This window comes from Bubalus bubalis, chromosome 1, assembly GCF_019923935.1.
Source record: "Bubalus bubalis isolate 160015118507 breed Murrah chromosome 1, NDDB_SH_1, whole genome shotgun sequence".
In the NCBI taxonomy this organism is placed as follows: Eukaryota; Metazoa; Chordata; class Mammalia; order Artiodactyla; family Bovidae; genus Bubalus; species Bubalus bubalis.
Genome location: NC_059157.1, coordinates 131009300 through 131036309, shown reverse-complemented (window position 1 = coordinate 131036309; position 27010 = coordinate 131009300). Strand labels below are relative to the sequence as shown.

The following is a 27010-nucleotide window of genomic DNA, read 5'->3' as shown; positions in this document are numbered from 1 at the left end:
CATGAATAGGTTTTTTTCCTCCCAAACCATTGAATTAACTGACTAAACTAACTGGACTTTTCAGTGGTAATTTGGAAGTGGTATATTTTCTGTTTTGTTTATGAACCTGTGCAGTGAAACCATACATACAAGGCACATGAAGAAAGCATCTGTTTTCATTTTTTTCATGGTTCTTCACCTGGGTAGGAAAGGATGACATGCTGTCCTTCCCCTCAATAGCAACACGATTGATGAGAGCTGCTATCGAAGAGCTTCCATCCTCATTCATGATTATGACTCCCCTTCCTAAGTCTCATTTTTGAGAGGGAGAATCTGAGACAGCCATACTAAGTCAAACAGATTAATCAAATAGGTGTTTTGCTTCTGTGAGTTTCTAAGGTATTCTCTGACCGTGTTAATGATTGCTCACAGCTGCACAGGTATTCAGTGTAGTCTGACAAAGTTATTTTGCCAGTTATTGCTTGAATGCCAGACTACTGTCCTCCTGTTGGTACCTACAACTCTTCATCATTTCATGTAGAGCTCATGATCTAAGTAGGGCTCTTAGATGATACAGTTAAAGAAGTCATGTGTCTAGAGTTTAGCATGTTCAAGCCATAGGTTACTACTCTTTCTCTATAGATATGTGATTGGTGCATGTTGGTTAGAGAAGAATGATAAACTAGTTAAAACCATGTATTCATATTTTTATGTATTTTTTGTTTTTGTTTTTTTAAATTAATTTATTTTTTTTACTTTACATTATTGTATTGGTTTTGCCATACATCAACATGCATCCACCATGGGTGTACATGTGTTCCCCATCCTGAACCCCTGTCCCACCTGCCTCCCCATCCCATCCCTCTGGGTCATCCCAGTGCACCAGCCCCAAGCTTCCTGTATCCTGCATCAAACCTGGACTGGCGATTCATTTCTTATATGATATTATACATGTTTCAATGCCATTCTCCCAAATCATTCCCCCCTCCTTCTCCCACAGAGTCCAAAAGACTGTTCTATACATGTGTCTCTTTTACTGTCTCGTATACAGGGTTAGTGTTACCATCTTTCTAGATTCCATATATATGCGTTAGTATACTGTATTGGTGTTTTTCTTTCTGGCTTACTTCACTCTGTATAATAGGCTCCAGTTTCATCTACCTCATTAGAACTGATTCAAATGTATTCTTTTTAATGGCTGAGTAATACTCCATTGTGTATATGTACCACTGCTTTCTTATCCATTCATCTGCTGATGGACATCTAGGTTGCTTCCATGTCCTGGCTATTATAAACAGTGCTGTGATGAACATTGGGGTACATGTGTCTCTTTTCCTTCTGGTTTCCTCAGTGTGTATGCCCAGCAGTGGGATTGCTGGGTCGTATGGCAGTTCTATTTCCAGTTTTTTAAGGAATCTCCACACTGTTCTCCATAGTGGCTGTACTGGTTTGCATTCCCACCAACAGTGTAAGGGGGTTCCCTTTTCTCCACATCCTCTCCAGCATTTATTGCTTGTAGACTTTTGGATCACAGCCATTCTGACTGGCATGACATGGTACCTCATTGTGGTTTTGATTTGCATTTCTCTGATAATGAGTGATGTTGAGCATCTTTTCATGTGTTTGTTAGCCATCTGTATGTCTTCTTTGGAGAAATGTCTAGTTCTTTGGCCCATGTTTTGACTGGGTCATTTATTTTTCTGGAATTGAGCTGCAGGAGTTGCTTGTATATTTTTGAGATTAGTTGTTTGTCAGTTGCTTCATTTGCTATTATTTTCTCCCATTCTGAAGCCTGTCTTTTCACATTGCTTATAGTTTCTTTTGTTGTACAGAAGCTTTTAATTTTAATTAGATCCCATTTGTTTATTTTTGCTTTTATTTCCAATATTCTGGGAGGTGGGGCATAGAGGATCCTGCTGTGATGTATGTCGGAGAGTGTTTTACCTATGTTCTCCTCTAAGAGTTTTATAGTTTCTGGTCTTACATTTGGACCTTTAATCCATTTTGAGTTTATTTTTGTGTATGGTGTTAGAAAGTGTTCTAGTTTCATTCTTTTACAAGTGGTTGACCAGATTTCCCAGCACCACTTGTTAAAGAGATTGTCTTTTTTCCATTGTATATCCTTGCCTCCTTTGTCAAAGATAAGGTGTCCATAGGTGTGTGGATTTATCTCTGGGCTCTCTATTTTGTTCCATTGATCTATATTTCTGTCTTTGTGCCAGTACCATACTGTCTTGATGATTGTGGCTTTGTAGTAGAGCCTGAAGTCAGGCAGGTTGATTCCTCCAGTTCCATTCTTCTTTCTCAAGATTGCTTTGGCTATTCGAGGTTTTTTGTGTTTCCATACAAATTGTGAAATTATTTGTTCTAGCTCTGTGAAAAATACCGTTGGTAGCTTGATAGGGATTGCATTGAATCAGAAAACGAAGATCATGGCATCTGGTCCCATCACTTCATGGGAAATAGATGGGGAAACAGTGGAAATAGTGTCAGACTTTATTTTTCTGGGCTTCAAAATCACTGCAGATGGTGACTGCAGCCATGAAATTAAAAGACGCTTACTCCTTGGAAGGAAAGTTATGACCAACCTAGATAGCATATTCAAAAGCAGAGACAGTACTTTGCCAACAAAGGTTCGTCTAGTCAAGGCTATGGTTTTTCCTGTGGTCATGTATGGATGTGAGAGTTGGACTGTGAAGAAGGCTGAGCGCCAAAGAATTGATGCTTTTGAACTGTGGTGTTGGAGAAGACTCTTGAGAGTCCCTTGGACTGCAAGGAGATCCAACCAGTCCATTCCGAAGGAGATCAGCCCTGGGATTTCTTTGGAAGGAATGATGCTAAAGCTGAAACTCCAGTACTTTGGCCACCTCATGCGAAGAGTTGACTCATTGGAAAAGACTCTGATGCTGGGAGGGATTGGGGGCAAGAGGAGAAGGGGACGACAGAGAATGAGATGGCTGGATGGCATCACTGACTTGATGGACGTGAGTCTGAGTGAACTCTGGGAGTTGGTGATGGACAGGGAGGCCTGGCGTGCTATGATTCATGGGGTCGCAAAGAGTCGGACACGACTGAGCGACTGATTTGATCTGATCTGATAGATTGCTTTGGGTAGTGTACTCATTTTCACTATATTGATTCTTCCGATCCATGAACATGGTATATTTCTCCATCTGTTAGTGTCCTCTTTGATTTCTTTCATCAGTGTTTTATAGTTTTCTATATATAGATCTTTAGTTTCTTTAGGTAAATATATTCCTAAGTATTTTATTCTTTTCATTGCAACGGTGAATGGAATTGTTTCCTTAATTTCTCTTTCTATTTTCTCACTATTAGTGTATAGGAATGCAAGGGATTTCTGTGTGTTGATTTTATATCCTGCAACTTTACTATATTCATTGATTAGCTCTAGTAATTTTCTGGTGGAGTCTTTAGGGTTTTCTATCATGTCAGGATCATGTCATCTGCAAACAGTGAGAGTTTTACTTCTTCTTTTCCAATTTAGATTCCTTTTATTTCTTTTTCTGCTCTGATTGCTGTGACCAAAACTTCCAAAACTATGTTGGATAGTAGTGGTGAGAGTGGGCACCCTTGCCTTGTTCCTGACTTTAGGGGAAATGCTTTCAGTTTTTCACCATTGAGGATAATGTTTGCCGTGGGTTTGTCATATATAGCTTTTATTATGTTGAGGTATGTTCCTTCTATTCCTGCTTTCTGGAGAGTTTTTTATCATAAATGGATGTTGAATTTTGTCAAAGGCTTTCTCTGCATCTATTGAGATAATCATATGGCTTTTATTTTTCAATTTGTTAATGTGGTGTATTACATTGATTGATTTGCGGATATTGAAGAATCCTTGCATCCATGGGATAAAGCCTACTTGGTCATGGTGTATGATCTTTTTAATGTGTTGTTGGATTCTGATTGCTAGAATTTTATTAAGGATTTTTGCATCTATGCTCATCAGTGATATTGGCCTGTAGTTTTCTTTTTTTGTGGCATCTTTGTAAGGTTTTGGTATTAGGGTGATGGTGGCCTCATAGAATGAGTTTGGAAGTTTACCTTCCTCTGCAATTTTCTGGAAGAGTTTGAGTAGGATAGGTGTCAGCTCTTCTCTAAATTTTTGGTAGAATTCAGCTGTGAAGCCATCTGAACCTGGGCTTTTGTAGGCTGGAAGATTTCTGATTATAGTTTCAATTTCCATGCTTGTGATGAGTCTGTTAAGATTTTCTATTTCCTCCTGGTTCAGTTTTGGAAAGTTGTACTTTTCTAAGAATTTGTCCATTTCTTCCACGTTGTCCATTTTATTGGCATATAATTGCTGATAGTAGTCTCTTATTTTTTGAATTTATTTTTTAATTGGAGGAAAATTGCTTTATAATGTTGTGTTGGTTTCTGCTATACAACAACACAAATCAACCATAACTAATATATATATTTCCCTCCTCCTCTCCCCCCATCCCACCCCTCTAGGTATCACAGAGTGCCAGACTGGGTTCTCTGTGTTATATAGCAACTTCTCACCACCTATCTATTTTGCACATGATAGTGTGTTTATGTCTATGCTACTTTCTCCATTCATCCCACTCTCTCCTCTCACTGTGTCCACAAGTCTCTTCTCTATATTTGCATCTCCCTTCTTCCTTGCAAATAGGTTCATCAGTACCATTTTTCTCGATTCCATATATATGTATTAATATACAGTATTTTTCTCTTTCTGACTTACTTCATTCTGTATAACAGAATCTATATAACATTCTGTATAACAGACTCTTCATTCTGTATAACAGACAGGTTCATCTGCCTCACTAGAACTGACTCAAATTTTTTTTCTTTTTTATGGCTGAGTAATATTGCTGAGTATATATGTAGCACATCTGTCAATGGATATCTGGGTTGCTTTCATGCCCTAGCTATTGTAAATAGTGCTGCAGTGAACATTGGGGTACATGTGTCTTTTTCAGTTATGGTTTCCTCAGGGTATACGCCCAGTAGCAGGATTGTTGGGTCATATGCTAGTTTTGGAGAGGGAAATGACAACACACTCCAGTATTCTTGCCTGGGAAATCCCATGGACAGAGGAGCCTGGCAGGCTACAGTCAATGGTGTAGCAAAGAGGAGGACACACCTGAGTGACTGAACAACAACAACAATGGTAGTTTTAGTCCTAGTTTTTTAAGGAATCTCCATGTTGTTCTCCATAGTGGCCATATCAATTTACATTCCTACCAACACTGTAAAAGGTTTCCCTTTTCTTCACATTCTCTCTAAAATTTATTTGTAGATTTTTTGATCATGACCATTCTGACTGGTGTGAGGTGATATCTCATTATAGTTTTGATTTGCATTTCTCTAATAAAATTAGTGATGTTGAGCATCTTTTCATGTAAAACCATGTATTTAAAGAGGCAGTTACCGTGATTATATTACTTAGGGCTCGGCTGAAGAAGGAATTTCTTAGTAAGACCCTGAACTGTAGACTGAATGAAGTCAAAGGCACTGGTAGCTCATTGCATAAAAGTAAGTAATAATATAGAGCAACGTTTCTCAGCCTCAGGAATATTGATGTCTTAGATTGGATAATTCTTTGTTGTGATGGGCTGATCTGTGCATAATGGGATGTTTAGCAGCATCCCTGCTCTCTACCCAATAGTTCAGTAGTTTACCCTCTCCCAGTTGTAACAACTAAAAATGTCTCTAGATATTGCCAGTTGTATTCTCAGGGCAAAATTCCCTTCACTTGAGAAATGTTGGTACAGAGCTTTCCAATATGGAAAGCACGTTGATCTTGTCAATAATTCTGTTAGAGATTTTTTTAAACCCTTATTTTACAAGAGGAAATTGACGTTCAGAAAAGTAAAGTTACTTGCCTAAAGGCTCACAAGTAGTATGTGATGGAGATGGAATTCAAACTCAGACAGGCCTTCTGAAACCATATTGGGTGTTCTTTTATTACACAAGTGAAAAAAGATATAGTATCATTTCTGAATTCTATTTTTACTTCTTTTAGTTGGGTTTCCCAGGCTTTACATTATTGAATTGAACCAAAATTATTCTCAATGTCCCAAGGGGCACTTAATGTTCAGTCTTTTAGTAGGACATTAATTTCTTATTTGGTCTTTAGTGCCAATAGCCCAACATTCAATATGTTGACAAGAGTGCATCAGGTTAGTGTTAAGAGCTGTACAACTTTTCTTAGAAATCATCTTAGATTTTAGTAAGATGAAGAAACATTTTTTTTACTTCAGAAAGGTTGTAGATATAGATTTCTCTTCAACTTAAAATTTGTTAATGCTTCAAGTCCACATTAACAATTCACACTCAAATGTTGGTTGATTAAAAAATAGATTCACTTTTTTATGTCACAATCTCTAAGCAATCAAGAAGAGAAAAATTGTTTAAGATATCCTCATGTGCAAATAAAGAACTGTCTTTAAGAACCAACTTCAGATCAATCTGTGTTGGCACATTGAGACATATTCCATGGCTACTGAGTACCAGGGCTAGTATTCAAATATTTATTCTTTACCACAGTGAAACCTTTCTTACAATGCCAGAAATAAAATGCAGCATATCTTTGTCATAAGACAAAATCATTTAGTCAAACAAATAAATGGACAGTAACCTCTAAGATTTATTTAAGTTTCAAGGTTCATTCATAATAGAACCTGTACATAGGCCTACAGTTCAGCAAGACAACTCTGTAATGGCTGAATTTTAATGTACTCAACACATATTTCAATAAAGAGACTGAGGAAACCGTTCTAATTTCCTCTTAAAATGTTCCTCTGTTAAAAAGGAAGAAGAATGGTATGAACCTGCCAGTATTGCTAAGGAGGCATATAGTTTCTGCTACTAGATGATAGTGGCATTTCTAAGGCATACAGAGTAACGGTAGTTTAGTGGTTTCTCAAAATGTCAAGCATAGACTTGCTGTATGGCTAGACAATTCCACTTCTAGATATATACCCAAAAGAATTGAAAATAGAGATTCAAACAAATGCTAGCAAAAGTTCATTAGCAGCGTTATTCATCAGCATCCATCAACAGATGAATGGGTAAATAAAATATGGCATATATAAACAATGGAATATTATTTAGCCATAAAAAAGGAATGATGTTCTGGTACATGCTACAACATGAATGTATCTTAGAAACATGCTTAGTGAAAATAAGGCAGACACAAGAAAGCAAATATTGTATGATTCCATGAGTATCTATAAATATCTGGAATAGGTAAATTCATAGAGACAGAAAGTAGATTAGAGGTTATCAGAGACTAGGAGAGGAAAAAAAGGAGGACATTTAATGGCTTCAAAGCTTATGTTTGGGATGATGAAAAAGTTTTGGAACTAAGTAGTAGTGATGATTACACAACATTCTGAAAATGATTAATGCCAATGAGTGAAACACCTAAAATGGTGAATATGGCAAATTTAATGTTATGGGTGTGTATATTTACCACAAAAAGTGAAATATTTTAATTTATGTGATAAATTAAAGGCTGAAATTCCTAATGCACAAATCAACTTGAAAGCCATAAGGAAAAGCTCAATACTCATCAAAAAATGGACAAAGGAAATAAGTAGGCAATTTACAGAAGAAATCTTATGATAATAAATATATAAAAATATGATAATATGATCATCCTTGCTTGTAGTAAAATAAAGAAAAATAAGATATTACTTTTATTCCTAAGGGAAAAGGAGTTAAAGGACACTATGCAATCAAAGAGAGTGGCTGAGTGGATTAATAGACAGAACCCAGCTACATGCTGCCTATAAAAGACTCACTTCAGAAATAAGGACACAGAGGGAAAATGAAAAATGAAGGGATGGAAAAATATATTTTGTGCAAATGGAAATAAAAAGTAAGCTGGTCTAATTACACTCATATTAGACAAAATAGACTTTTAAACAAAAACTGTAATGAAAAACAAGGGTGTTACCTAATGATAAAGGAGTCAATCCAGCAAGAAGAAATGACATTTATAAATATATATGCACCTAACATAGGAACACAAAAACATATAAAACAAATATTAAAAGACCTAAAGGGAGAAATTGACAGCAACACAATATTGCCGGGGACTTGTACACCCCATTTACATAAATGGCTAGATCAACAAAAAAACATAGAGCATATGTTAGGCCATAAAACAAGTCTCAATAAATTTTAAAGGATTGAAATTCTTTATACCACAGTGGTATGAAACTAGAAGTCAATTACAAGAAGAAAACTGGAAAAATTACAAATGTGTAGAGATTAAACAATATGCTACTGAATAACCAATGTATCATTGAAGAATAAAAAAATTAAAAATACAGATAGACAAATGAGAACAGAAATACAATATACCAAAATTGACGGGTACAGCAAAAGTGGCTCTAAAAAATAAGTGCACAGCAATACAGGTCTAACTCAAGAAACAAGAAAAATCTCAAACAGTCTAACTTCACACCTAGAGGAACTAGAAAAAGAAGAACAAATGAAGCCCAAAAATAGTGGAAGGAAGGAAATACTAAAGATTGGAGTAGAAAAAAAATGAAATAGAGACTTAAAAAGCAAGAGAAAGCAATCAATGGGAAACTAAGAGCTGGTTCTTTGAAAAGATAAACCAAATTGACCAACCTTTAGCTAAACAAGCCAAAATAAAAAGAGGGCTCAAATAAACAAAATGAAAAGGAAAGATAAGAAATTACAGCTGACACCACAGAAATGTGGAAGATCATGATACTACTGTGAACAATCTTATGCTAACAAACTGGACAACCAGTCACAGCCATTAGGGAGACAAAAGTATTCAAATTGGAAAGAAAGCTATTCAGATTGTAAAAAAAGAAGTAAAACTCACTGTTTGCAAATAACAAGACTCTTTATACAGAAAACCCCAAAGATTCCACCCCAAAACTGTTAAAATTAATAAATGAATTCAGTAATGTTGCAGGATGCAAAATCAATACAAAATGTGTTTCATTTTTATACACTAATAATGAACTAGCCAAAAGAAAAATTAACATGATCCCATTTACAATTGCATCAGAAAGAATAAAATACCTAGAAACAAATTTAACCAATGATGTGAAAGACTTGTACACTGAAATCTAAGACACTCGATGAAAAAAAACTGAAGAGGTACAGCTGCAAGTAAGGTAAAACTGAGGTGAAACAAACAGAAAATTGTGGAGGTTTTGTTGGGATGGAGGTGGGATCAAGATGGTGGAATAGGAATACTCTGAGCCCACCTCCCCTCATGAACGTGTCAAACTGTATATAGAGCAACTCTCTCTGAGAATGACATGAAGACTGGCAGAACAGCTCTTCTACAACCAAGATTATAAAGAAAGAACCACAAGGAGTCTGGTAGGAGGGGAGAAGTGATTTTCAAGTCAGGACCACACCCCGGTGTGGGACCCAGAAAAGCAGGGGGATATCACAGACTCTGAGGTCTTCCCTGAGGGTTGAGGGGCTCAAGCCCTGTACTGGTATCTCAGTCGTGGAATCCAGCACTGGGAAGATTAATCACCTTGGCTGGTTTAAAAATAAAACAAATGAAGAAAACAAAATAAAACTCCTTGATACAGAGAACAAAATAGTGATAGCCAGAAGGGAGGCAGTTGGAGGTGAGGGTGGGGAAAATTGGTGACAGAGGTCAAGAAGAACAGTGTTTCATTCATAAAATAAAAATGCCATGGGAAGTTGAATTGAACATAAAAAAAGGTCATGGAGATGTAATGTACAGCATGGTGATTACAGTCAATAATATTATATTGAATATTTTGTAACTTTGGTGACAGAGGATAACTTACTGTGATCATTTCACAGTGTATTCAAATATGAAAATATTATGTTCTGTACTTGAAACTAATATAATGTTATATGTCAATTATACTTCAATTTTTTTTAAAGAAAAAGGGATATTATATGTATGCCTAGTTTTTCTATTTTGTATCTTTTACTATAAAGAGGTAAATAAAGGCTAATAAAGAGGTAGGCAAATGGGAATATTTCTTTACAGGAGAACTTTGTGCTATGTCTGTGATTAAATCAATCACATGTATTCTTTAGGTTAAAATAATATGTAAATCACAGTATTTCTATTTACTGTCCTTCAGTTCAAGAACTGAATATGATAATTTCAGTGTTTCAGAGGGTAAAAATAGCCCAAGACTCATAGAAAAAATTTAGAAAAATTAGTTACTTACTAAAAAAAAAAAAAAAAATTGGAGTTGGTGGTAATGAAACTTCACTTTTAAAATTCAATGAGGCATAATCACTAATCTTCAGGGAGGTCAGGTTGAGGAGAGAAGAAAGATGTGGTTTAGGGAACACTTTTGAAGAGGATGAATGATTTAAGTACTGAGGGGCTTCCCAGGTGGCACTAGTGGTAAAGAACCTGCTTGCCAATGCAGGCAATGGCACCCCACTCCAGTACTCTTGCCTGGCAAATCCCATGGACGGAGGAGCCTGGTAGGCTGCAGTCCATGGGGTCGCACAGAGTCGGACACGTCTGAAGTGACTTAGCAGCAGCAGCCAATGCAGGAGACTTAAGAGGCATGGGTTTGATCCCTGGGTCGGGAAAATCCCCTGGAGAAGGAAATGGCTAACCACTCCAGTATTCTTGCCTGGAGAATCCCATGGACAGAGGAGCCTGGCGGGCTATGGTCCATAGGGCTGCAAAGAGTCAGACATGACTGAAGCAACTTAGTACGTACCAGGCATGGTTAAGCCCAATGGGGATGAGTGAGGACAGTGGGTCTCCAAGCCCCATGCTCACCGAAGGCCTCCTGTGGGCTAGCCAGTTTCAACACAGAGATATCCTGACAGGTCAGGCAGAAGGAAACTCTCTTGCCCTGGTACCAGTCATACCAACTGGGGTACACTGAAAATCGATTTTTGTAAATATAATTTTTATATTGACAATCATATAGCATTGTATTTTACATTTATGTATAGCACTAACATATTAGGCATTAGTGCTATAAATATAGCATTTTAAACTTTAAATATAAAACACTTTTGCTAACTCTGCTTTAAAATATTTTAATAAACCAGGAGTTTCAAAATATGAAAGGGCCTGGGATTTGTCCAACCTCTGAGAGGCATTTATCATGGATTAACAAATTGGAAATGCTGAAAATCCCCTTATAGGGTTTGTCAATTTGCAGATTATTTACCTGGATATGTAATTGAGCAATACTGTGACTGGTCTGCTAGTTGTGATTATGGGGGCCTCCCAGGGGGTCATATTAATACCAAAATTACTTAGCTCTTTATTAATCAATTATGGGCTGCTTTATTTAAGAGATGCAGGGAGTTTGCAGTGGTGGAAAATCCACTGGGCTTTAAAGTTTCTTATTAAATCTTCTGCAGGTTTTTTCCAACATGTGATACATAACAGAGTTCTATGACATGATAAGAAAGCAAAGTATACCATTTGCAATTCTAAAAGAAAATTACAGGTAACTGAACTCCAAAAGCAATAATAATTAGAATAGCAAGAGGTGCTGAGACAACAGCAAATAAAATCCTATGGACATCTTGTGGTTGTTTTGGAGAAATCATTACCTACTTTAATCATTTGGATTATGTGTACTGGGAATGCACTCGTCATTAGGGGTTTGATAGATGTGTAATTTGACTCTGGATGTCAATAGGATCACAACTCTAGATAGTAAATATTGTAAACAGTAAATATTGCCAGTTGCTTATGATGCCTGCATAACAAGTGGAAAAAAATCTTACAAATTGTAACTTGGATCTCATCAGTATATTTGCTCTATTTATTAGTTTATGGCTAATAAACTTCTTTGTGAGAAGGAACATGACATTTCTCTTGGGAAGTTTTATTTTCTCTTTCATTTTTTTCAACTTGAAAAAATGTTTCTGGTCCAAATGGACTGATATACAGATCATTCAAACTGATATTTTTGTTTGCTTGCTTGTTTCCCTTAAAAAGACTAGTCTTTCCTGTTGGTAATAAAAAATAGTGCATTGGTCCAGTGGTTAACACAACTATATTAAATTGACAGTATAACTGCATACTGATCAGACTATCCAAGACACAGAGGTAAAGCCTGGTACTAGGGAGAAAATCAGAGGGACTCATTCATGTAGGAGATATGCTCTGAACTTAATATGTGCCAGATATGATACCAGATGCCCTAGGTATGTCCTCTTCCTTGTTATGTGGCCAACACCAAAAATTGCTAAATTCAACTCTGAGTCTTTACTGGGAAGCCACAAATTAAGGAATGCCTTTGTTGGGTTTGAAGTTAATTATTAATAAGTGGATGACCAAAACATCTTTTTCTCTCATGAATTTCCAAAACCTTAAACCCTATCGTAAAAACAATGTTAAACCTTGTAGAGGATGAAACTACCTTAAAATAAATCAGTATTTTCGAAAGTTTTGCTATTTATAGTACATATTTGAGCGTTTTGCAGTAGAAAGGTGATTTGTTCTTTACTTCCTAGAAAAATGACCAAAGTGGAAAGATGTGATGATACATTTAGTGGAGAAAGTTAAATTGTGGATTTATCAGAAATTTGGAGAAATGAAGATAAGGATTGGGGGGCTGTACTTGGTTACCTATTCCAGTGATCAAAAACATGATGCTGGTACAACAGCAATACCAAAGAAACAGATCATTTCTGACCCAGCATTTGCATGACTCAGCTTCACTCACCTCACCCTAATTCAGGCCTCAGCACCATGTTACCAGCCCAATGGCCTCTCACAACCATTCTATCCCTCTCCTTTGACAGATAGGGGTTGGGTTGGGTGAGGTCTCAGGAACCTGAGCTAGATGGGGACTTATTACCTTCAGATGCAAATGCCACCAGGGAAATATTAATAGCAGGGTCCTAAAAGAAAGGTAGGTAAGAGGCAGAATAAACAGCCCATGCTGGTGGAGGGCAGGGGGGTGGGGGTGGAGCGGTTCCAAATGGAGCTCAAGGTAGAAAGGCAGCCAAAGGACAAAGTTAGAGACAAAGATAAATGTTGCTGCTGAATGACGATGGGGGGAGATGAAGTATAAATCAGTGTTGGTCGCTTAGTCGTGTCTGACTCTTTGCAACCTCAAGGACTGTAGCGCACCAGTCTCCTTTGTCCATGGAATTCTCCAGGCAAGAATACTGGAGTGGGTAGCCATTCCCTTTTCCAGGGGATCTTCCTCACCCAGGGATCAAACCTGGGTCTCCTGCATTGCAGATGGATTCTTTACTGCCTGAGCCACCAGGGAAGCTGGAACCTGTGATAGTTCCTGAGTCATCTGTGGACGGTCTTTTGGTATCCAGTTTCCATAGCTTTTAGGAGAGCTCCCAGAGCTTTGAAAGTGATGGCCAGAGACAAACCATTTATCTGTTTTGGTATTTCTAATCATCTGACAATACACCCTGCTGAATTTATGTACTTTCCCCATTATATCAACCTTATACTACTTTTATTTCAGTCTTGAGAGAAGGGAGCTCAAGATACTGGACATGTGCTCTCCTTTCTGGAAGACCGATAATACGAGGACACTCTCAATGGGGTTGAACGCGGCCTCTTAGCAGTCCTACAGTGGACCAGGCAGCTGCATACCTGAGGCTCAAAAAGGCTGAATAAATTATCCAAGAAACTGGTAGAACTTGAATGAGCCCAACTCAGGAAGGCTACTAAGGAAAGTTCGAAAGCTTGAAGTGTCAACAAATTTAGCAGCCTCTCAAACAACCAAGAAGCATTTCTCATATGCACTTTCTTCTACCACCATCATCACCACCAAATTCACAGGGGTACATTTCCCAAGGATAGTTTGTCTAATGAGCTAGTCAATCTGAAAACAAAAGCCCCTTCTGGGAGTTTCCATTGTGAGGAAGTTTTCTGCTCTTTGTGATGAAAACGGAGGAAGCTGATGCCCCAGAATCTAAATCTGCCTTGCTCAATTTCTGCATAATAGGTTAGAAGGTACAAATGAGAGAGAGAAGAAAAATGAATATTTTTAATACTTGCACTTGTTTAATTTCTTAGGAGAGTGTATTAATAGACTATTCTTTTAGAAGAAGTAAATTAACTTTATACAATGTTTAAGGAATACTGTATATGTAAGATCAAATGAGGGGAAAGGATAGTTTTGCCAAAGGCAACTGTTATCAAGGTTCTAAAATTAATTGGATGCTTTAATTGAGGTAGATTACTAGCTAATGCTTGCTTGAATACAGTAATTCTCCTATTAAATTATCTTTGAATAATTACCTGAAATTTCTCAGCTGCAGGGACTGATGGCTATTTAATTGCACAGTGATGTTGCTATATAATTACTTAACAAGGTGTCCTGTAATAGTTTAATTCCCTTTTTACTGAAAAAAGTGGATGATAAAGTAACTACAAATACCTCTTTCATAAAAAATAAATTGCTATAGATTTTTTCCTTCAGATTATTTGATATTCCAAGGTAAATGAAATTATTTCTAAATTTTTTATTTATAATTCAAGTATTGATTTTTAAAATAGACTAGAGCCTCTCTAACACATAATACATTAGATAACATTTCAAAGGGTTGGAATTGTCATTTTTAATTTTTACTTATCATGAGTATTTTATGTTATTAAATGCCCAGGAAGCCACTCTTTTCATTTTTATCGCATAGTTTATCTAAGGTTTTCAAATTAGGTATGTAATCATTAAATGAATAATTAAATATTATTTAAATGTGGCCATATGTCATGTAACAGTAGTATGACAGAAAATTAAATTAATTTCCTTAAATTATTTTGCAAACAATCTCCAAAGCAGGTAGTTTCCACCAAGACATCAATTTATTAGCATTTAGAATATTGCTACAAACATTACTGGAATATCAATAGCAAATATCATCTTATCAGGTTAACCTAATTGACCTCTATAACAATCTTGACACTAAAGTCAAAAAGCAAAAGACACAATATATTTTGACAACTTTTCTTTCTTATATAATTTGGTGATATAGAAACTAGTAAAATCTTAAGAAGGTACCACTGATTGGGATATTGCCTGAAAAAGCAAATTAACATTAGTATATTTCCAGTCTTGCACATTAAATATATTTCCAAGATTTGTCCTAATGATTTAACATTGTATAAATGACCTTGCTCCTAGAATAACATGTTTGTTGAGCTTGAAAAACTAGAATTGAACACTGTTTAAATAAATTAGGAGGATGGGTCACAATAACAAGATGAAGTTTGACAGATTCAAGGCAATTTCATTCCCATACAAAAGATAGACAAGAATGGTCTTTTCCGTATGGCAGAGATAGTACTGAGTCACTGTGGAAAATAACTAAATATGAGACTTTCTGTTAGACCTTTCTTTAAGCAAAACTAATACTGAAATATATAGATGAGAATGCAGAATACAGGTCTAACCATCTTAAACACTGGTTTATAAAGAACTGGGGATACCAAAGTTAATTTCCATTTTTTTTAAAAATCCAAGTTCATAGGTATAATATATGCATCACACGTATTATTAAACCCTTCAGTATCTTCAAGGTATTTGTCCTGGCTCCATTATGAACAGTTTAATTCTACTTGTGATAAAATTTTTAAATCAGGTGAAAATATGGCACAGAATACCACTTGTAATTATTAGCTAGGAATATAAACAATGCAGATGAAATCATTCTCATACATTACAGCTATAGCTGGATCCGCTGCCTGAGAAGTACAGCACACAGGGAAATGTATACTGTGATTTGTGCAAGGATGCATAATCTAACACCCTGGCCCCATGGACGTAGGTATAATGAATTCTGATTCTGCAGCTAGGGAAAACTATAGCAGCCACTGTATCTTTGAGATCTTTAAGATTAAAATGGAGTTTTAAAATTATGTTAAATGAGAAAGCAGAGCCAAGGTGTTGGGTCATTTCCATCTTTTGGCCCCTAACAATGTTTAAAACCAAAGTCAAACAGAAACCACTTGCTACAGTCTGTGAGGAAGAAGGAGTGAGGTGATGCAGAGTCAAGAGGGAATTTGGTGGGATGGGAATGGTGGAGATGGAAGTGAGGAAGATACAGAACATGAAACAATAATCTTAGTGATTCCCAAAAGGTTGTGTGTCCCAAGATGAAATTCTTTGGCTGCTTATGAACACTGCAATTGCGATCACTCTTTTATGGCCCATGTCACTCATATTCTTCTAGTATCATGGTTATTGTTCAGTCGCTCAGTTGTGTCTGATTCTTTGCAACCCCATGAAAGGCAGCACGCCAGACTTCCCTGTCCTTCACCATCTCTGTCCTTCACTAGTATTGTGGAGAGGATGCCAAAAAGCAGCAGGATTCTGTCTCAAACCTGTGACGAAAAGGAAAATTGGTAAAGTCCTGTTTTTGGAAACCTTCTCCACAATGCAGACACCTGGCCAAGCCTGTGATGAGCATGTACGTATGGCACTCCTTCCCAAGAACCTGTCCCACTGGTGTGTGGGGACAAGGCACCCATGGTACAAGACGGTGGGCCCATTTGCCGTGTACACTCTGGTAGTTAATTTTTCTCTTTAATAATAATAGTATGGCAAGCATAACAAATAGCCTCAGAGGTTTCCTGTGGATGCTACAGTTTCTTGTTTCTGCAAGTAGCAATTGTGGATAAGTCTCTCTTTTCATTTAGGAAATATGTTCTTTACCAGAAAACTCAGTACCATTATCTTTTTTAAAAAAAAGGCCTTAATTTTGTTTATTTAAAATTGGAGCTCTATTCTAATCACATGATTTAATCAGTGGGAGTGGTAGTCTCGTACCACTGTTGTGTTTGACTTCAGAATCAGCTATGTTTGCTTTCAAAAATAGAAGTGGTCCTTGAATAAAATGAATAGTCTGATTTATTAAGAATGGACTTCATTTTCTTGTATGGCTTTTCCTCAAATGGAAATATGTATCTCAGAAGTAATTACACAGGAAATCGTCCCTCAACTCACACATCCGCTCACCCCTAAAATAAAATGAAACTTCTTCATGTGGTTCCAAAAGGAAGGAGACATCATCTCTGTTCCTTGTCTCAGTAATGCATCTTCTGCCAAAAGACAAATGTCAAATTAAATAGACAAGACAAAACAGAACTGTCCGCATCGGGAGCAAGCAGCTCTGTCTTGCATGGTGTAGATGTGTGTCTACAGTTGTGTCCCTCACTGTTCAGTGATTGAGATCAATTCTTCATTGGGATTCATGTTTTCACCATAAATGAAAGACCACAATTAGGTCAAACTTTGATCAATCTTTCTGCCAACAGATCTGAAATCAAATTTTAAGCCTGACCAGAGCTCATGTTCTTCCTTTATTCCAGTACAAAAGCTTGGAACCACAGCATCACTGAAGCATCCTTGAAATCATTTGTGTTTCACTGGTGATGTGAGATACGGCAGTTCTTTCATTCCACAAACTAGATGGCTTTTTTCTACTTTCATTGAAGGAGAATTATTTAAGCTTTTATGGCCTTGTCCTCTCACTGGCAGACCTATGATTTCAAACTATGATGAGTATTTCCCAAACTTTATCATGCTTCATAATCACCTGGAGCTTGATAAAAATGCATTTTTCTAGGCCTTCCACCAGAGAGTCTGGTTTAATAGGACTGGGGTGGGCCTCAGGTATCTGCATTTTTAACACATTCCCCAAATGACTCTTCAAACTTTGAACACACACTTAGATATCTCTGTGGTCCCTTTAAGATTCTAACAACTGCCATCCATTTGTGAAATCCTAGAGCTGGCAGGTCTGCTAAAAATTGAGTGCAATTATGTATAAACTGGTTGCATAATACAGATGATGAACTGTGTCAGGTAACAATAATTAAACAACTAACAAACATTTGTTGAATATTTCTTAAATTTAGGCAAATGTTATTTTAAGGACTTTGTATTAGCTCATTGATCCTCAAACAGTATTAGGAGGAAAGTAATATTACTATTGTCTGTTCCAAAGGTGTGGGATCTGAGGCCCAGAGAGGTTAAGTTGTTTACTCAAGATTGGACAGGACTTGGGGGATGGGCAGGCACCTGCCTGTGTTGAAAAGAACATTCTAGGTGGGGAGAGCGGAAGGAGCAAAAGCCCAGATCTATTAAGTTTAGGAACTATTCAACGATAGCAAGTGCTACTATGCCTGGGGCTCAAGTGGCTTTGGGAAGAGTGTGAGAAGGGAGGAGGGAGGGGAGAAAAGAGAAATTAGACCTACCTAAAACCGAAAAAATAGCTCAGGATCTCATTTATGGAGGGACTTAGGTGGTATGGAATTTGGCCTCTTTTACCTTTTTACTTTCTGTTATAGAGTTAAACTGGCAAAAGAAAGGTCAATTGTATTTATAATGTCCATATCCTTTATAATCCAAATAATTTCAGTCCTAGACTTTTAAATGCATAAACAGAAATGCATGTTAGAAGTTATGTACAAGACTATTTTTATCACAGTTTATAAGTAACTTTCAAATTTTAACTAAAATTTTGGCAACAATGTAAATGTTTGACAATAGGAGATTCCTGCAATCAATCTTTGTATATGCATATGATGGAACTTCATGTAGCCATTCAAATAATTTTGGCAAATATTTAAGGTCAAAAAAATGTTCAGAATATAATATTACTCTTAAAAGCAAATTTATGAAACAAGTACATAGAACAGTATAATTTCAATTTTATGAAAATTATGTAAAGATGTAGAGTTATACTATTATGATGTATACTTAATACTAGTACAATGTATGCTTAATATATATGTATTAAAAATACTGAAACATTGACAGGTTCTCACATCAAACAGTGATTATGCATGGTTTTCATATTTTTAATATTTGTCCATGTTTTATAGGTTTTTCTCTATGAATCAAAGTTTTATTTTGCAAAATAACTATAATAAAACATATCATTTAGAAATATTATCAATATGAACTGAAGCAAAAAAAATTTTCTAGTAACCAAAGCATTTAATCAGGAAACCCTAATTCTATGAATTCCAGTTAAATTTGTTTCCATTTTCCAAACACAAATCTTCAGCATCATCCCAAAGTTTTGTTTGTTGCTTTCGTATCTATTTTTTCTGTGAACTCACCTGCATGGAAATTCAGAAGCTTTGCAGCTTAGCAGTGTTTCCTCACTGCTCTGCAAATTCACAGCGAGGCATAATGCCATAACATAACAGTGTCCATGCCGTGGCTCAGGGATCCTCTGTGTGGAGGGTGAGAGGGCGGGGGAAACTAGATTATTTCTTCTTTCTCTTCTGGCCAAGCAATGTAGAAAGTGACTGTGGCGGTGGTAGCTGGCTATTTCCAAAACTTCCCAAAGCTTCCTGAGGCTAACCACAATCAATACTCATTGAAAAAAGAGATTAAAAGCTGTTTACAATTCTCCCCTTAAAGTCTAAAAGGCTTTGCTGAAGAGTGGCTAGCGCATGAAGTCTAGCTAGCACATGAAATTTTTGAGGCATATGGCAGTTGTTTGGACAAAAGAGTAATGGTCTTACGTACAGACAATAGAGTCTTTGGAGGTGGAGAGTCTGATGTTTTTTATTCCATAGACAGCATTCTAGGTGTACTCTCTAGAGCTGCCACCATGGTGTTAGCCAGCCATAGGGAAATAATAATAAATATAGTGCTCCCTCTGTGCTCTATGTGTTAACTTGACATATAATATTCACAATCACCCTATGATATAGGTGACTTTGTTATCCCCTTTTTACAAGTGAAGAAACTAAGACACAGAGAGATTTAAAAAATTGTCCAAGGTGATATTATCACCATATCTTGGGGATTTATACATGTCATTCACCAGTGGCTCAGGATGACAAAGCACTACACTATAAGCACTTTATGTGGTCCACCAGAGAAGGGAATGGCAAACCACTTCAGTATTCTTGCCTTGAGAACCCCATGAACAGTAATGAAAAGGCAAAAATGTAGGACACTGAAAGATGAACTCCCCAGGTCGGTGGTGCCCAATATGTTACTGGAGATCAGTGGAGAAATAACTCCAGAAAGAAAGAAGAGACGGAGCCAAAGCAACAACACCATCCAGTTGTGGATGTGACTGGTGATAGAAGCAAAGTCCAATCTGTAAAGAGCAATATTGCATAGGAACCTGGAATGTTAGGTCCATGAATCAAGGTAAATTAGAGTGGTCAAACAAGAGCTGGCAAGATGGAACGTCGATATTTTAGGAATCAGTGAACTAAAATGGACTGGAATGGGTGAATTTAACTCAGATGACCATTATATCTACTACTGTGGCAAAAATCCCTTCAAAGAAATGGAGTAGCCATTGTAGTCAACAGAAGAGTCCAAAATGCAGTACTTGGATGCAATCTCAAAAACAACAGAATGATCTCTGTTTCCAAGGCAAACCATTCAATACCACCGAAATCCAAGTCTATGCCCCAACCACTAATGCTGAAGAAGCTGAAGTTGAATGGTTCTATGAAGACCTACAAGACCTTCTAGAACTAACACCCCCAAATGATATCCTTTTCATTATAGGGGACTAGAATGCAAATGGAAAAGGCAATGGCACCCCACTCCAGTACTCTTGCCTGGAAAATCCCATGGATGGAGGAGCCTGGTAGGCTGCAGTCCATGGGGTCGCTAAGAGTCGGACATGACTGAGCGACTTCACTTTCACTTTTCACTTTCATGCATTGCAGAAGGAAATGGCAACCCACTCCAGTATTCTTGCCTGGAGACTCCCAGGGACAGAGGAGCCTAGTGCGCTGCCGTCTATGGGGTGGCACAGAGTCGGACACAACTGAAACGACTTAGCAGCAGCAGCAGAATGCAAAAGTAGGAAGTCAAGAACTACCTAGAGTAACAGGCAGATTTGACCTTGGAGTACAGAATGAAGCAGGGCAAAGGTTAATAGAGTTTTGGCAAGAGAACACACTGGTCATAGCAAACACCCTCTTCCAACAACACAAGAGAAGACTCTACACATGGACATCACCAGATGGTCAATACTGAAATCAGATTGATTATATTCTTTGCAGCCAAAGATGGAGAAGCTGTATACAGTCAGCAAAAAAAGACCGGGAGCTGACTGTGTGTGGCTCAGATCATGAACTCCTTATTGCCAAATTCAGACTGAAATTGAAGAAAGTAAAGAAAACCACTATACCATTCAATATGACCTAAATCATATCCCTTATGATTATACAGTGGAAGTGACAAATAGATTCAAGGGATTAGATCTGATAGATGAGTGCCTGAAGAACTATGGATGGAGGTTTGTGACACCGTACAGGAGACAGGGAACAAGACCTTCCCCAAGAAAAAGAAATGCAAAAAAGCAATATGGCTGTCTGAGGAGGCCTTACAAACAGCTGAGGAGTGAAAAGCAAAGGAGAAAAGGAAAGATATACCCATTTGAATGCAGAGTTCCAAGGAATAGCAGAGAGAGATAAGAAAAGCCTTCCTTAGTGATCAATGCATAGAAATAGAGGAAAACAATAGAATGGGAAAGGCTAGAGATCTCTTCAAGAAAATTAGAGATACCAAGGGAACATTTCATGGAAAGATGGGTACAATAAAGGACAGAAATGGTATGGACCTAACAGAAGCAGAAGATATTAAGAAGAGGCGGCAAAAATACACAGAAGAACCATACAAAAAAGATCTTCATGACCCAGATAATCACAATGGTGTGATCACTCACCTAGAGCCAGACATCCTAGAATGCAAAGTCAAGTGGGCCTTAGGAAGCATCCCTATGAACAAAGCTAGTGGAGGTGATGAAATTCCAGTTGAATTATTTTGAATCCTAAAAGATGATACTGTTAAAGTGCTGCACTCAATATGCCAGCAAATTTGGAAAACTCAGCAGTGGCCACAGGACTGGAAAAGGTCAGTTTTCATTCCAATCCCAAAGTACTACTACTACTAAGTCACTTCAGTCGTGTCCGACTCTGTGCAACCCCATAGACGGCAGCCCACCAGGCTCCCCTGTCCCTGGGATTCTCCAGGCAAGAACACTGGAGTTTGTTGCCATTTCCTTCTCCAATGCATGAAAGTGAAAAGTGAAAGTAAAGTCTCTCAGTTGTGTCTGACCCTCAATGACCCCATGGACTGCAGCCTTCCAGGCTCCTCTGTCCATGGGATTTTCCAGGCAAGAGTACTGGAGTGGGGTGTCATTGCCTTCTCCGAATCCCAAAGTAAGGCAATGCCAAAGAATGCTCAAACTACTGCACAACTGCACTCATCTCACATGCTAGCAAAGTAATGCTCAAAACTCTCCAAGCCAGGTCAACAGTATCTAAACTGGGAACTTCCAGATGTTCAAGCTGGATTTAGAAAAGACAGAGGAATCAAATTTCCAACATCTGCTGGATCACTGAAAAAGCAAGAGAGTTCCAGAAAAACATCTACTTCTGTTTATTGACTATGCCAAAGCCTTTGACCGTATGGATCACAACAAACTGTGGAAAATTCTAAAAGAGATGGGAATACCCGACCACCTGACCTGCCTCTTGAGAAATTTATATGCAGGTCAGGAAGCAACAGTTAGAACAAGACATGGAACAACAAACTGGTTCCAAATAGGGAAATGAATATATCAAGGATGTTTATTGTCACTCTTATTTAACTTATATGCAGAGTACATCATGAGAAATGCTGGGCTGACTGAAGCACAAGCTGGAATCAAGATTGCTGGGAGAAATATCAATAACCTCAGATATGCAGATAACACCACCCCTATGTCAGAGAGTGTGAAGAACTAGAGAGCCTCTTGATGAAAGTGAAAGAGGAGGGTGAAAAAGTTGGCTTAAAGCTCAACACTAAGAAAACTAAGATCATGGCATCTAGTCCCATCACTTCTTGGCAAACAGATGGGGAAACAGTGGAAACAGTGACAGACTTTAATTTTTTTGGCTCCAAAATCAGTGCAGATGGTGACTGCAGCCATGAAATTAAAAGACGCTTACTCCTTGAAAGAAAAGCTATGACTAACCTAGGCAGCATATTGAAAAGCAGAGACAGTACTTTGCCAACAAACGTCCATCAAGTCAAAGCTATGGTTTTTCCAGTGGTCATATGTGGATGTGAGAGTTGGACTGTGAAGAAAGCTGAGCGCCGAAGAATTGATGCTTTTGAACTGTGGTGTTGGAGAAGACTCTTGACAGTCCCTTGGACAGCAAGGAGATCCAACCAGTCCATCCTAAAGGAATTCAGTCCTGAATATTCATTGGAAGGACTGACGTTGAAGCCGAAACTCCAATCCTCTGGCCACCTGATGTGAAGAACTGACTCATTTGAAAAGACCCTGATGCTGGGAAAGATTGAAGGTGGGAGGAGAAGGGGACGACAGAGGATGAGTTGGCTGGATGGCATCATCGACCCAATGGACATGAGTTTGGGTAAACTCCAGGAGTTGGTGATGGACAGGGAGGCCTGGCATGCTGCAGTCCATGGGGTCGCAAAGAGTCAGACACAACTGAGTGACTGAACTGAACTGAACTGATAAGCACTTATAGATTTTTAACTTAAAGCCTTGTAACAATCCCGAGAAATATCAGTATGTCCATTTTTCAGATGAGGAAACCAAAGCTCATTTTGAGAGACCATAAAATAACTAAAGGAAGAATTGCCAGGTGGGGAGGAGCTGCCATGCCAGGGCCCCTGTTTTTCCTGCCCTGTATTTCCCCTTCCCCCTTCTGCTGTCACCCTCCAGGCTTCCACTCCTTAGAAATCAGATCCAAATATGGATTCAGACACCATCAAGAAAGACTCTCATAAGTCCCTGAGAAGAGGAACACAAGTCTACAGAATCAGACAGAAACAACTGAATCCGGACTGTGCCATTTAATGGTGGTTTGATTTTGAGGAATTTTTTTTTTTCATTTTCTCAAGGCCTCCTTTTCCTCATCTGTCAAATGGATGGTACTTATGTCATATAGTTATGGTGAGGATTAAACAAGGTTATTCTTATCAGGAACTTAACAAAATGTACTCGGTAAATAATAACAATAATAATATTGGGGGGAATGTTGATTTTTAAGGGAATTGATTATACCAGTATCAAACTGTGAATCATTAGTTCATGATATAATAATGGAACTCTATAAAAAGGAAGAGGAAGGTAAAAAGCATAACAAATATAGGAAATTTTGATATAAAAGATTTTATCATAGAACTCTACCTAGCCTTTAATAACCACCATTATTGGTGAAGCTGTTTGAAGGCAATATAGGAGGTAAGTTTTCCTAACTCATTTGATCATTATTTTTCTGGAGTCCTGTTAATTTCTAACGAATCTTTGGGAAACTCTCAAACAGACAAACTCTGGTTGTAACTTAAATTATTCGGAGAAGTAGGGAATTGTTTTATTGCCAAACAATATGCTCCCACATCAGAGACTTTGAAAATATATATTCTAACATTTTCAAATTCACATAGCATCCCATAGGCTAGAAAACCTAGGGCTTTAGGAAAAGTGAGTTATGATTCCAGTATTATTTGATAGTAACTAACATGGGATTGAATCTCTCAATACAGAAAGAAAGCCAGGCTTGGGGAAGGACAGAGCGGAAGGCAAAAGAGACTCCTCCAACCACCACCACCACCTAGGAGAAGGGGGAAGGGAGAAGATGTGGCGAGTGGGCACCTTCTGGAAAGATGTATGTGGATGGGCTCCAGGTTTCAGAGAAAGACAGGAAAGAGAAAGGAAAATATCCTTGTAACCCTGGGGAATCAACTAGGAGGGGCATCCTGAGGATGCCAAGCACAGGGTCCCGACTTTGCTAAGCACCACCTTGTTTGCCCTCAGCTGTTTCTGTGTAACCAGAGGCAGTGTGTGTAGGAATTTTTGTCCCACACAAGTGCACTTATTTGCAAGTCAATGGAAACAATACCAGTGAAAGTCAACACTGCTTTGAATGATTTGTCAGTTTCTTTGGAACACATGGTTGACTGTGTCGTAAGGGCAGCTCCCAGGTGATTCCATAGTGGAAGTATGACTGCATGTTCTTCATGGTGGAATTGGTATAGAGTGGTTGCTGAAGTCCAGAAAGATTTCTTAGGGCACCCTAAGGCCAGCTCACAGCATAAACCTGGGGGAAAACACCAGTGAGATGCACTACCTGCCTTCTTCTCATTCGCCTCCTCAATTCAAGTCTTCCTAACAACATCCAATGTTCTATTTTGTTTTGGTGTAAAATTGTTAAATAAGTGCTTCCTCATAGAAAAATTGACAAGCGGATGAAAGGAAAAAGAAGGGGAAAATCACTCTTGATCCCACTGTTAGTATTTACTAGTATTTTTTCATTAAATTTTCTATCAATTCTAAATACAACTTTGAGTCCAGATTCTTTTCACACATATATATATATATATATATATATATATCCTTTTCCATTTTAAGTTGTTATAAGATATTGAATATTGTTCCCTATGCTATAGAGTAAATCCTTGTTGTTTATTTTATATATAGTAGCTTATATCTGTTAATCCTATACTCCTGATTTATCCCTTTCCTCTTTCCCCTTTGATAACCATAAATTTGTTTACTATGTCTGTGAGTCAATTTCTGCTTTGTAAACAAATTCATTTGTATTATGTTTTAGATTCCACAGGTAAATGATACCATAAAATATTTGTCTTTGTCTGACTGACTTAGTATCCAGATTTGTTTGTTTGTTTTTTCCCCAAATCTATTGTTGACTGTCTTGCTCTCCCTCATTTACTGCAACTTTATTTCAGACCTTTTCTCACTTGAAAGTATTTCTCATCCTTAAGGACACGGGAGTGACTGAAGAAAGCAAGAGCCCTACTCTCATACAGCCTGAAAGCAATATCAATCAATCTTTTCCCTTCTTCAACAGAGGTCTCATATAGTTCATATTCTTCTGTGGCTTGTTTTTCCCTCTTAACATTATATCTTGAAGATCATCCTCACTCTTTCTTATTAATACATTGTCTGTTATTTCCTTGTATCCTTGCGTCATAATGTAACCAACCCATGTTGACGGGCCTTTAAGGTGTCACCAGTCTTTACTACTGCAAATAGTACTACAGTAAACAACCTTGTACATGTGTCATTTCACACATGTGGGAACAGAGCTGTAGGATAGAAACCTGGGAGTTGGCTTGGGTAGACTTGCCAGACTGCCCGCCATACAGGTTTACCAAGTAACATTTCCTCAGCAACCTGTCAGAGGGCCAGTTTCCCCACCACCTTAAAAAGCTCTCCTCTTTCTCCTCTGAAACCCACTTCGTGGCTCTGGGAAATCCCATAGCAGAGAGAACTGAAGGAGATGGGAAGGGAAAGGGCAAGCTTTCTTTCTCCCTCGGGCCACCAAGGAACTTTTCTCCATGGAGGTCTGGGCTGATTTTTTAAGGTTCCTTTATTCCTTAAAGAAAGAAACTGCTACAGCGCTACTATGTAGGGGCCCTTTGAGGGGACGGATTTCTCTCCTGTGTTTCCATCTAAGCCAACCACTTAAAAAGATAAGGGGCACCGTTCAGGGTTGTTGGAGCAGTAGGGGAACACATGGCTGATCAGCAATCAAATGACCACTCAGGAGAGCAATCTGTGTGCTCTCCCCACCGAGCAGCCAGTTTCAACCGGCACCTAGGCAGAGCCCATTTGCCAGCTTCTTTGTGCTGTGGCTATGCTCCCTGTCTTGGGGGCTGGGGCAGGTTAGGAGAGAGCGCCCATGTTGTACGACAGGATATCTGAGCCGCCCTTTATGCCTACCTATTTCTTTCCCTGTTTTCACCCTTTTGTGTGTTTTTAATGGGGATAAGTGTGAGATGTACTGGAGTGCAATCACATTGTGGTCTTAAAAGGATCTCTGATGACAGAAAATATGTCAATTTATTATTTCCCTCGGGACAGAGGGAAAAAGTACAAAGGTTCAATGGATGATGAAGATAATACTTGTGCGCTGTATAGCATTTTCCAACAAAAGATTTTAAGGTGATTTTCCTTCAAAAAAAATATTTTAGTCCCATTTTGTAGGTGGGGAGACAAGAAGATTTCGTAGTGACTGAAACGTCCTAGTGGTGGGACCCTGCCTAGAGTCAGCATCTCTATGATC

General features: G+C 38.0%; 1 long non-coding RNA gene across 1 annotated transcript in view; it reads left to right on the top strand.

Annotated features, from left to right (window-relative positions):
* The window catches only part of LOC112585561, a 385559-nt gene extending 360261 nt beyond the window's left edge, over nucleotides 1–25298 (top strand). Inside the window, exon 3 of the long non-coding RNA XR_006551647.2 lies at nucleotides 24468–25298. This is a non-coding gene — a long non-coding RNA (uncharacterized LOC112585561). The remainder of the gene's footprint in view (nucleotides 1–24467) is intronic.
* The last annotated feature ends 1712 nt before the right edge of the window (nucleotides 25299–27010 follow it).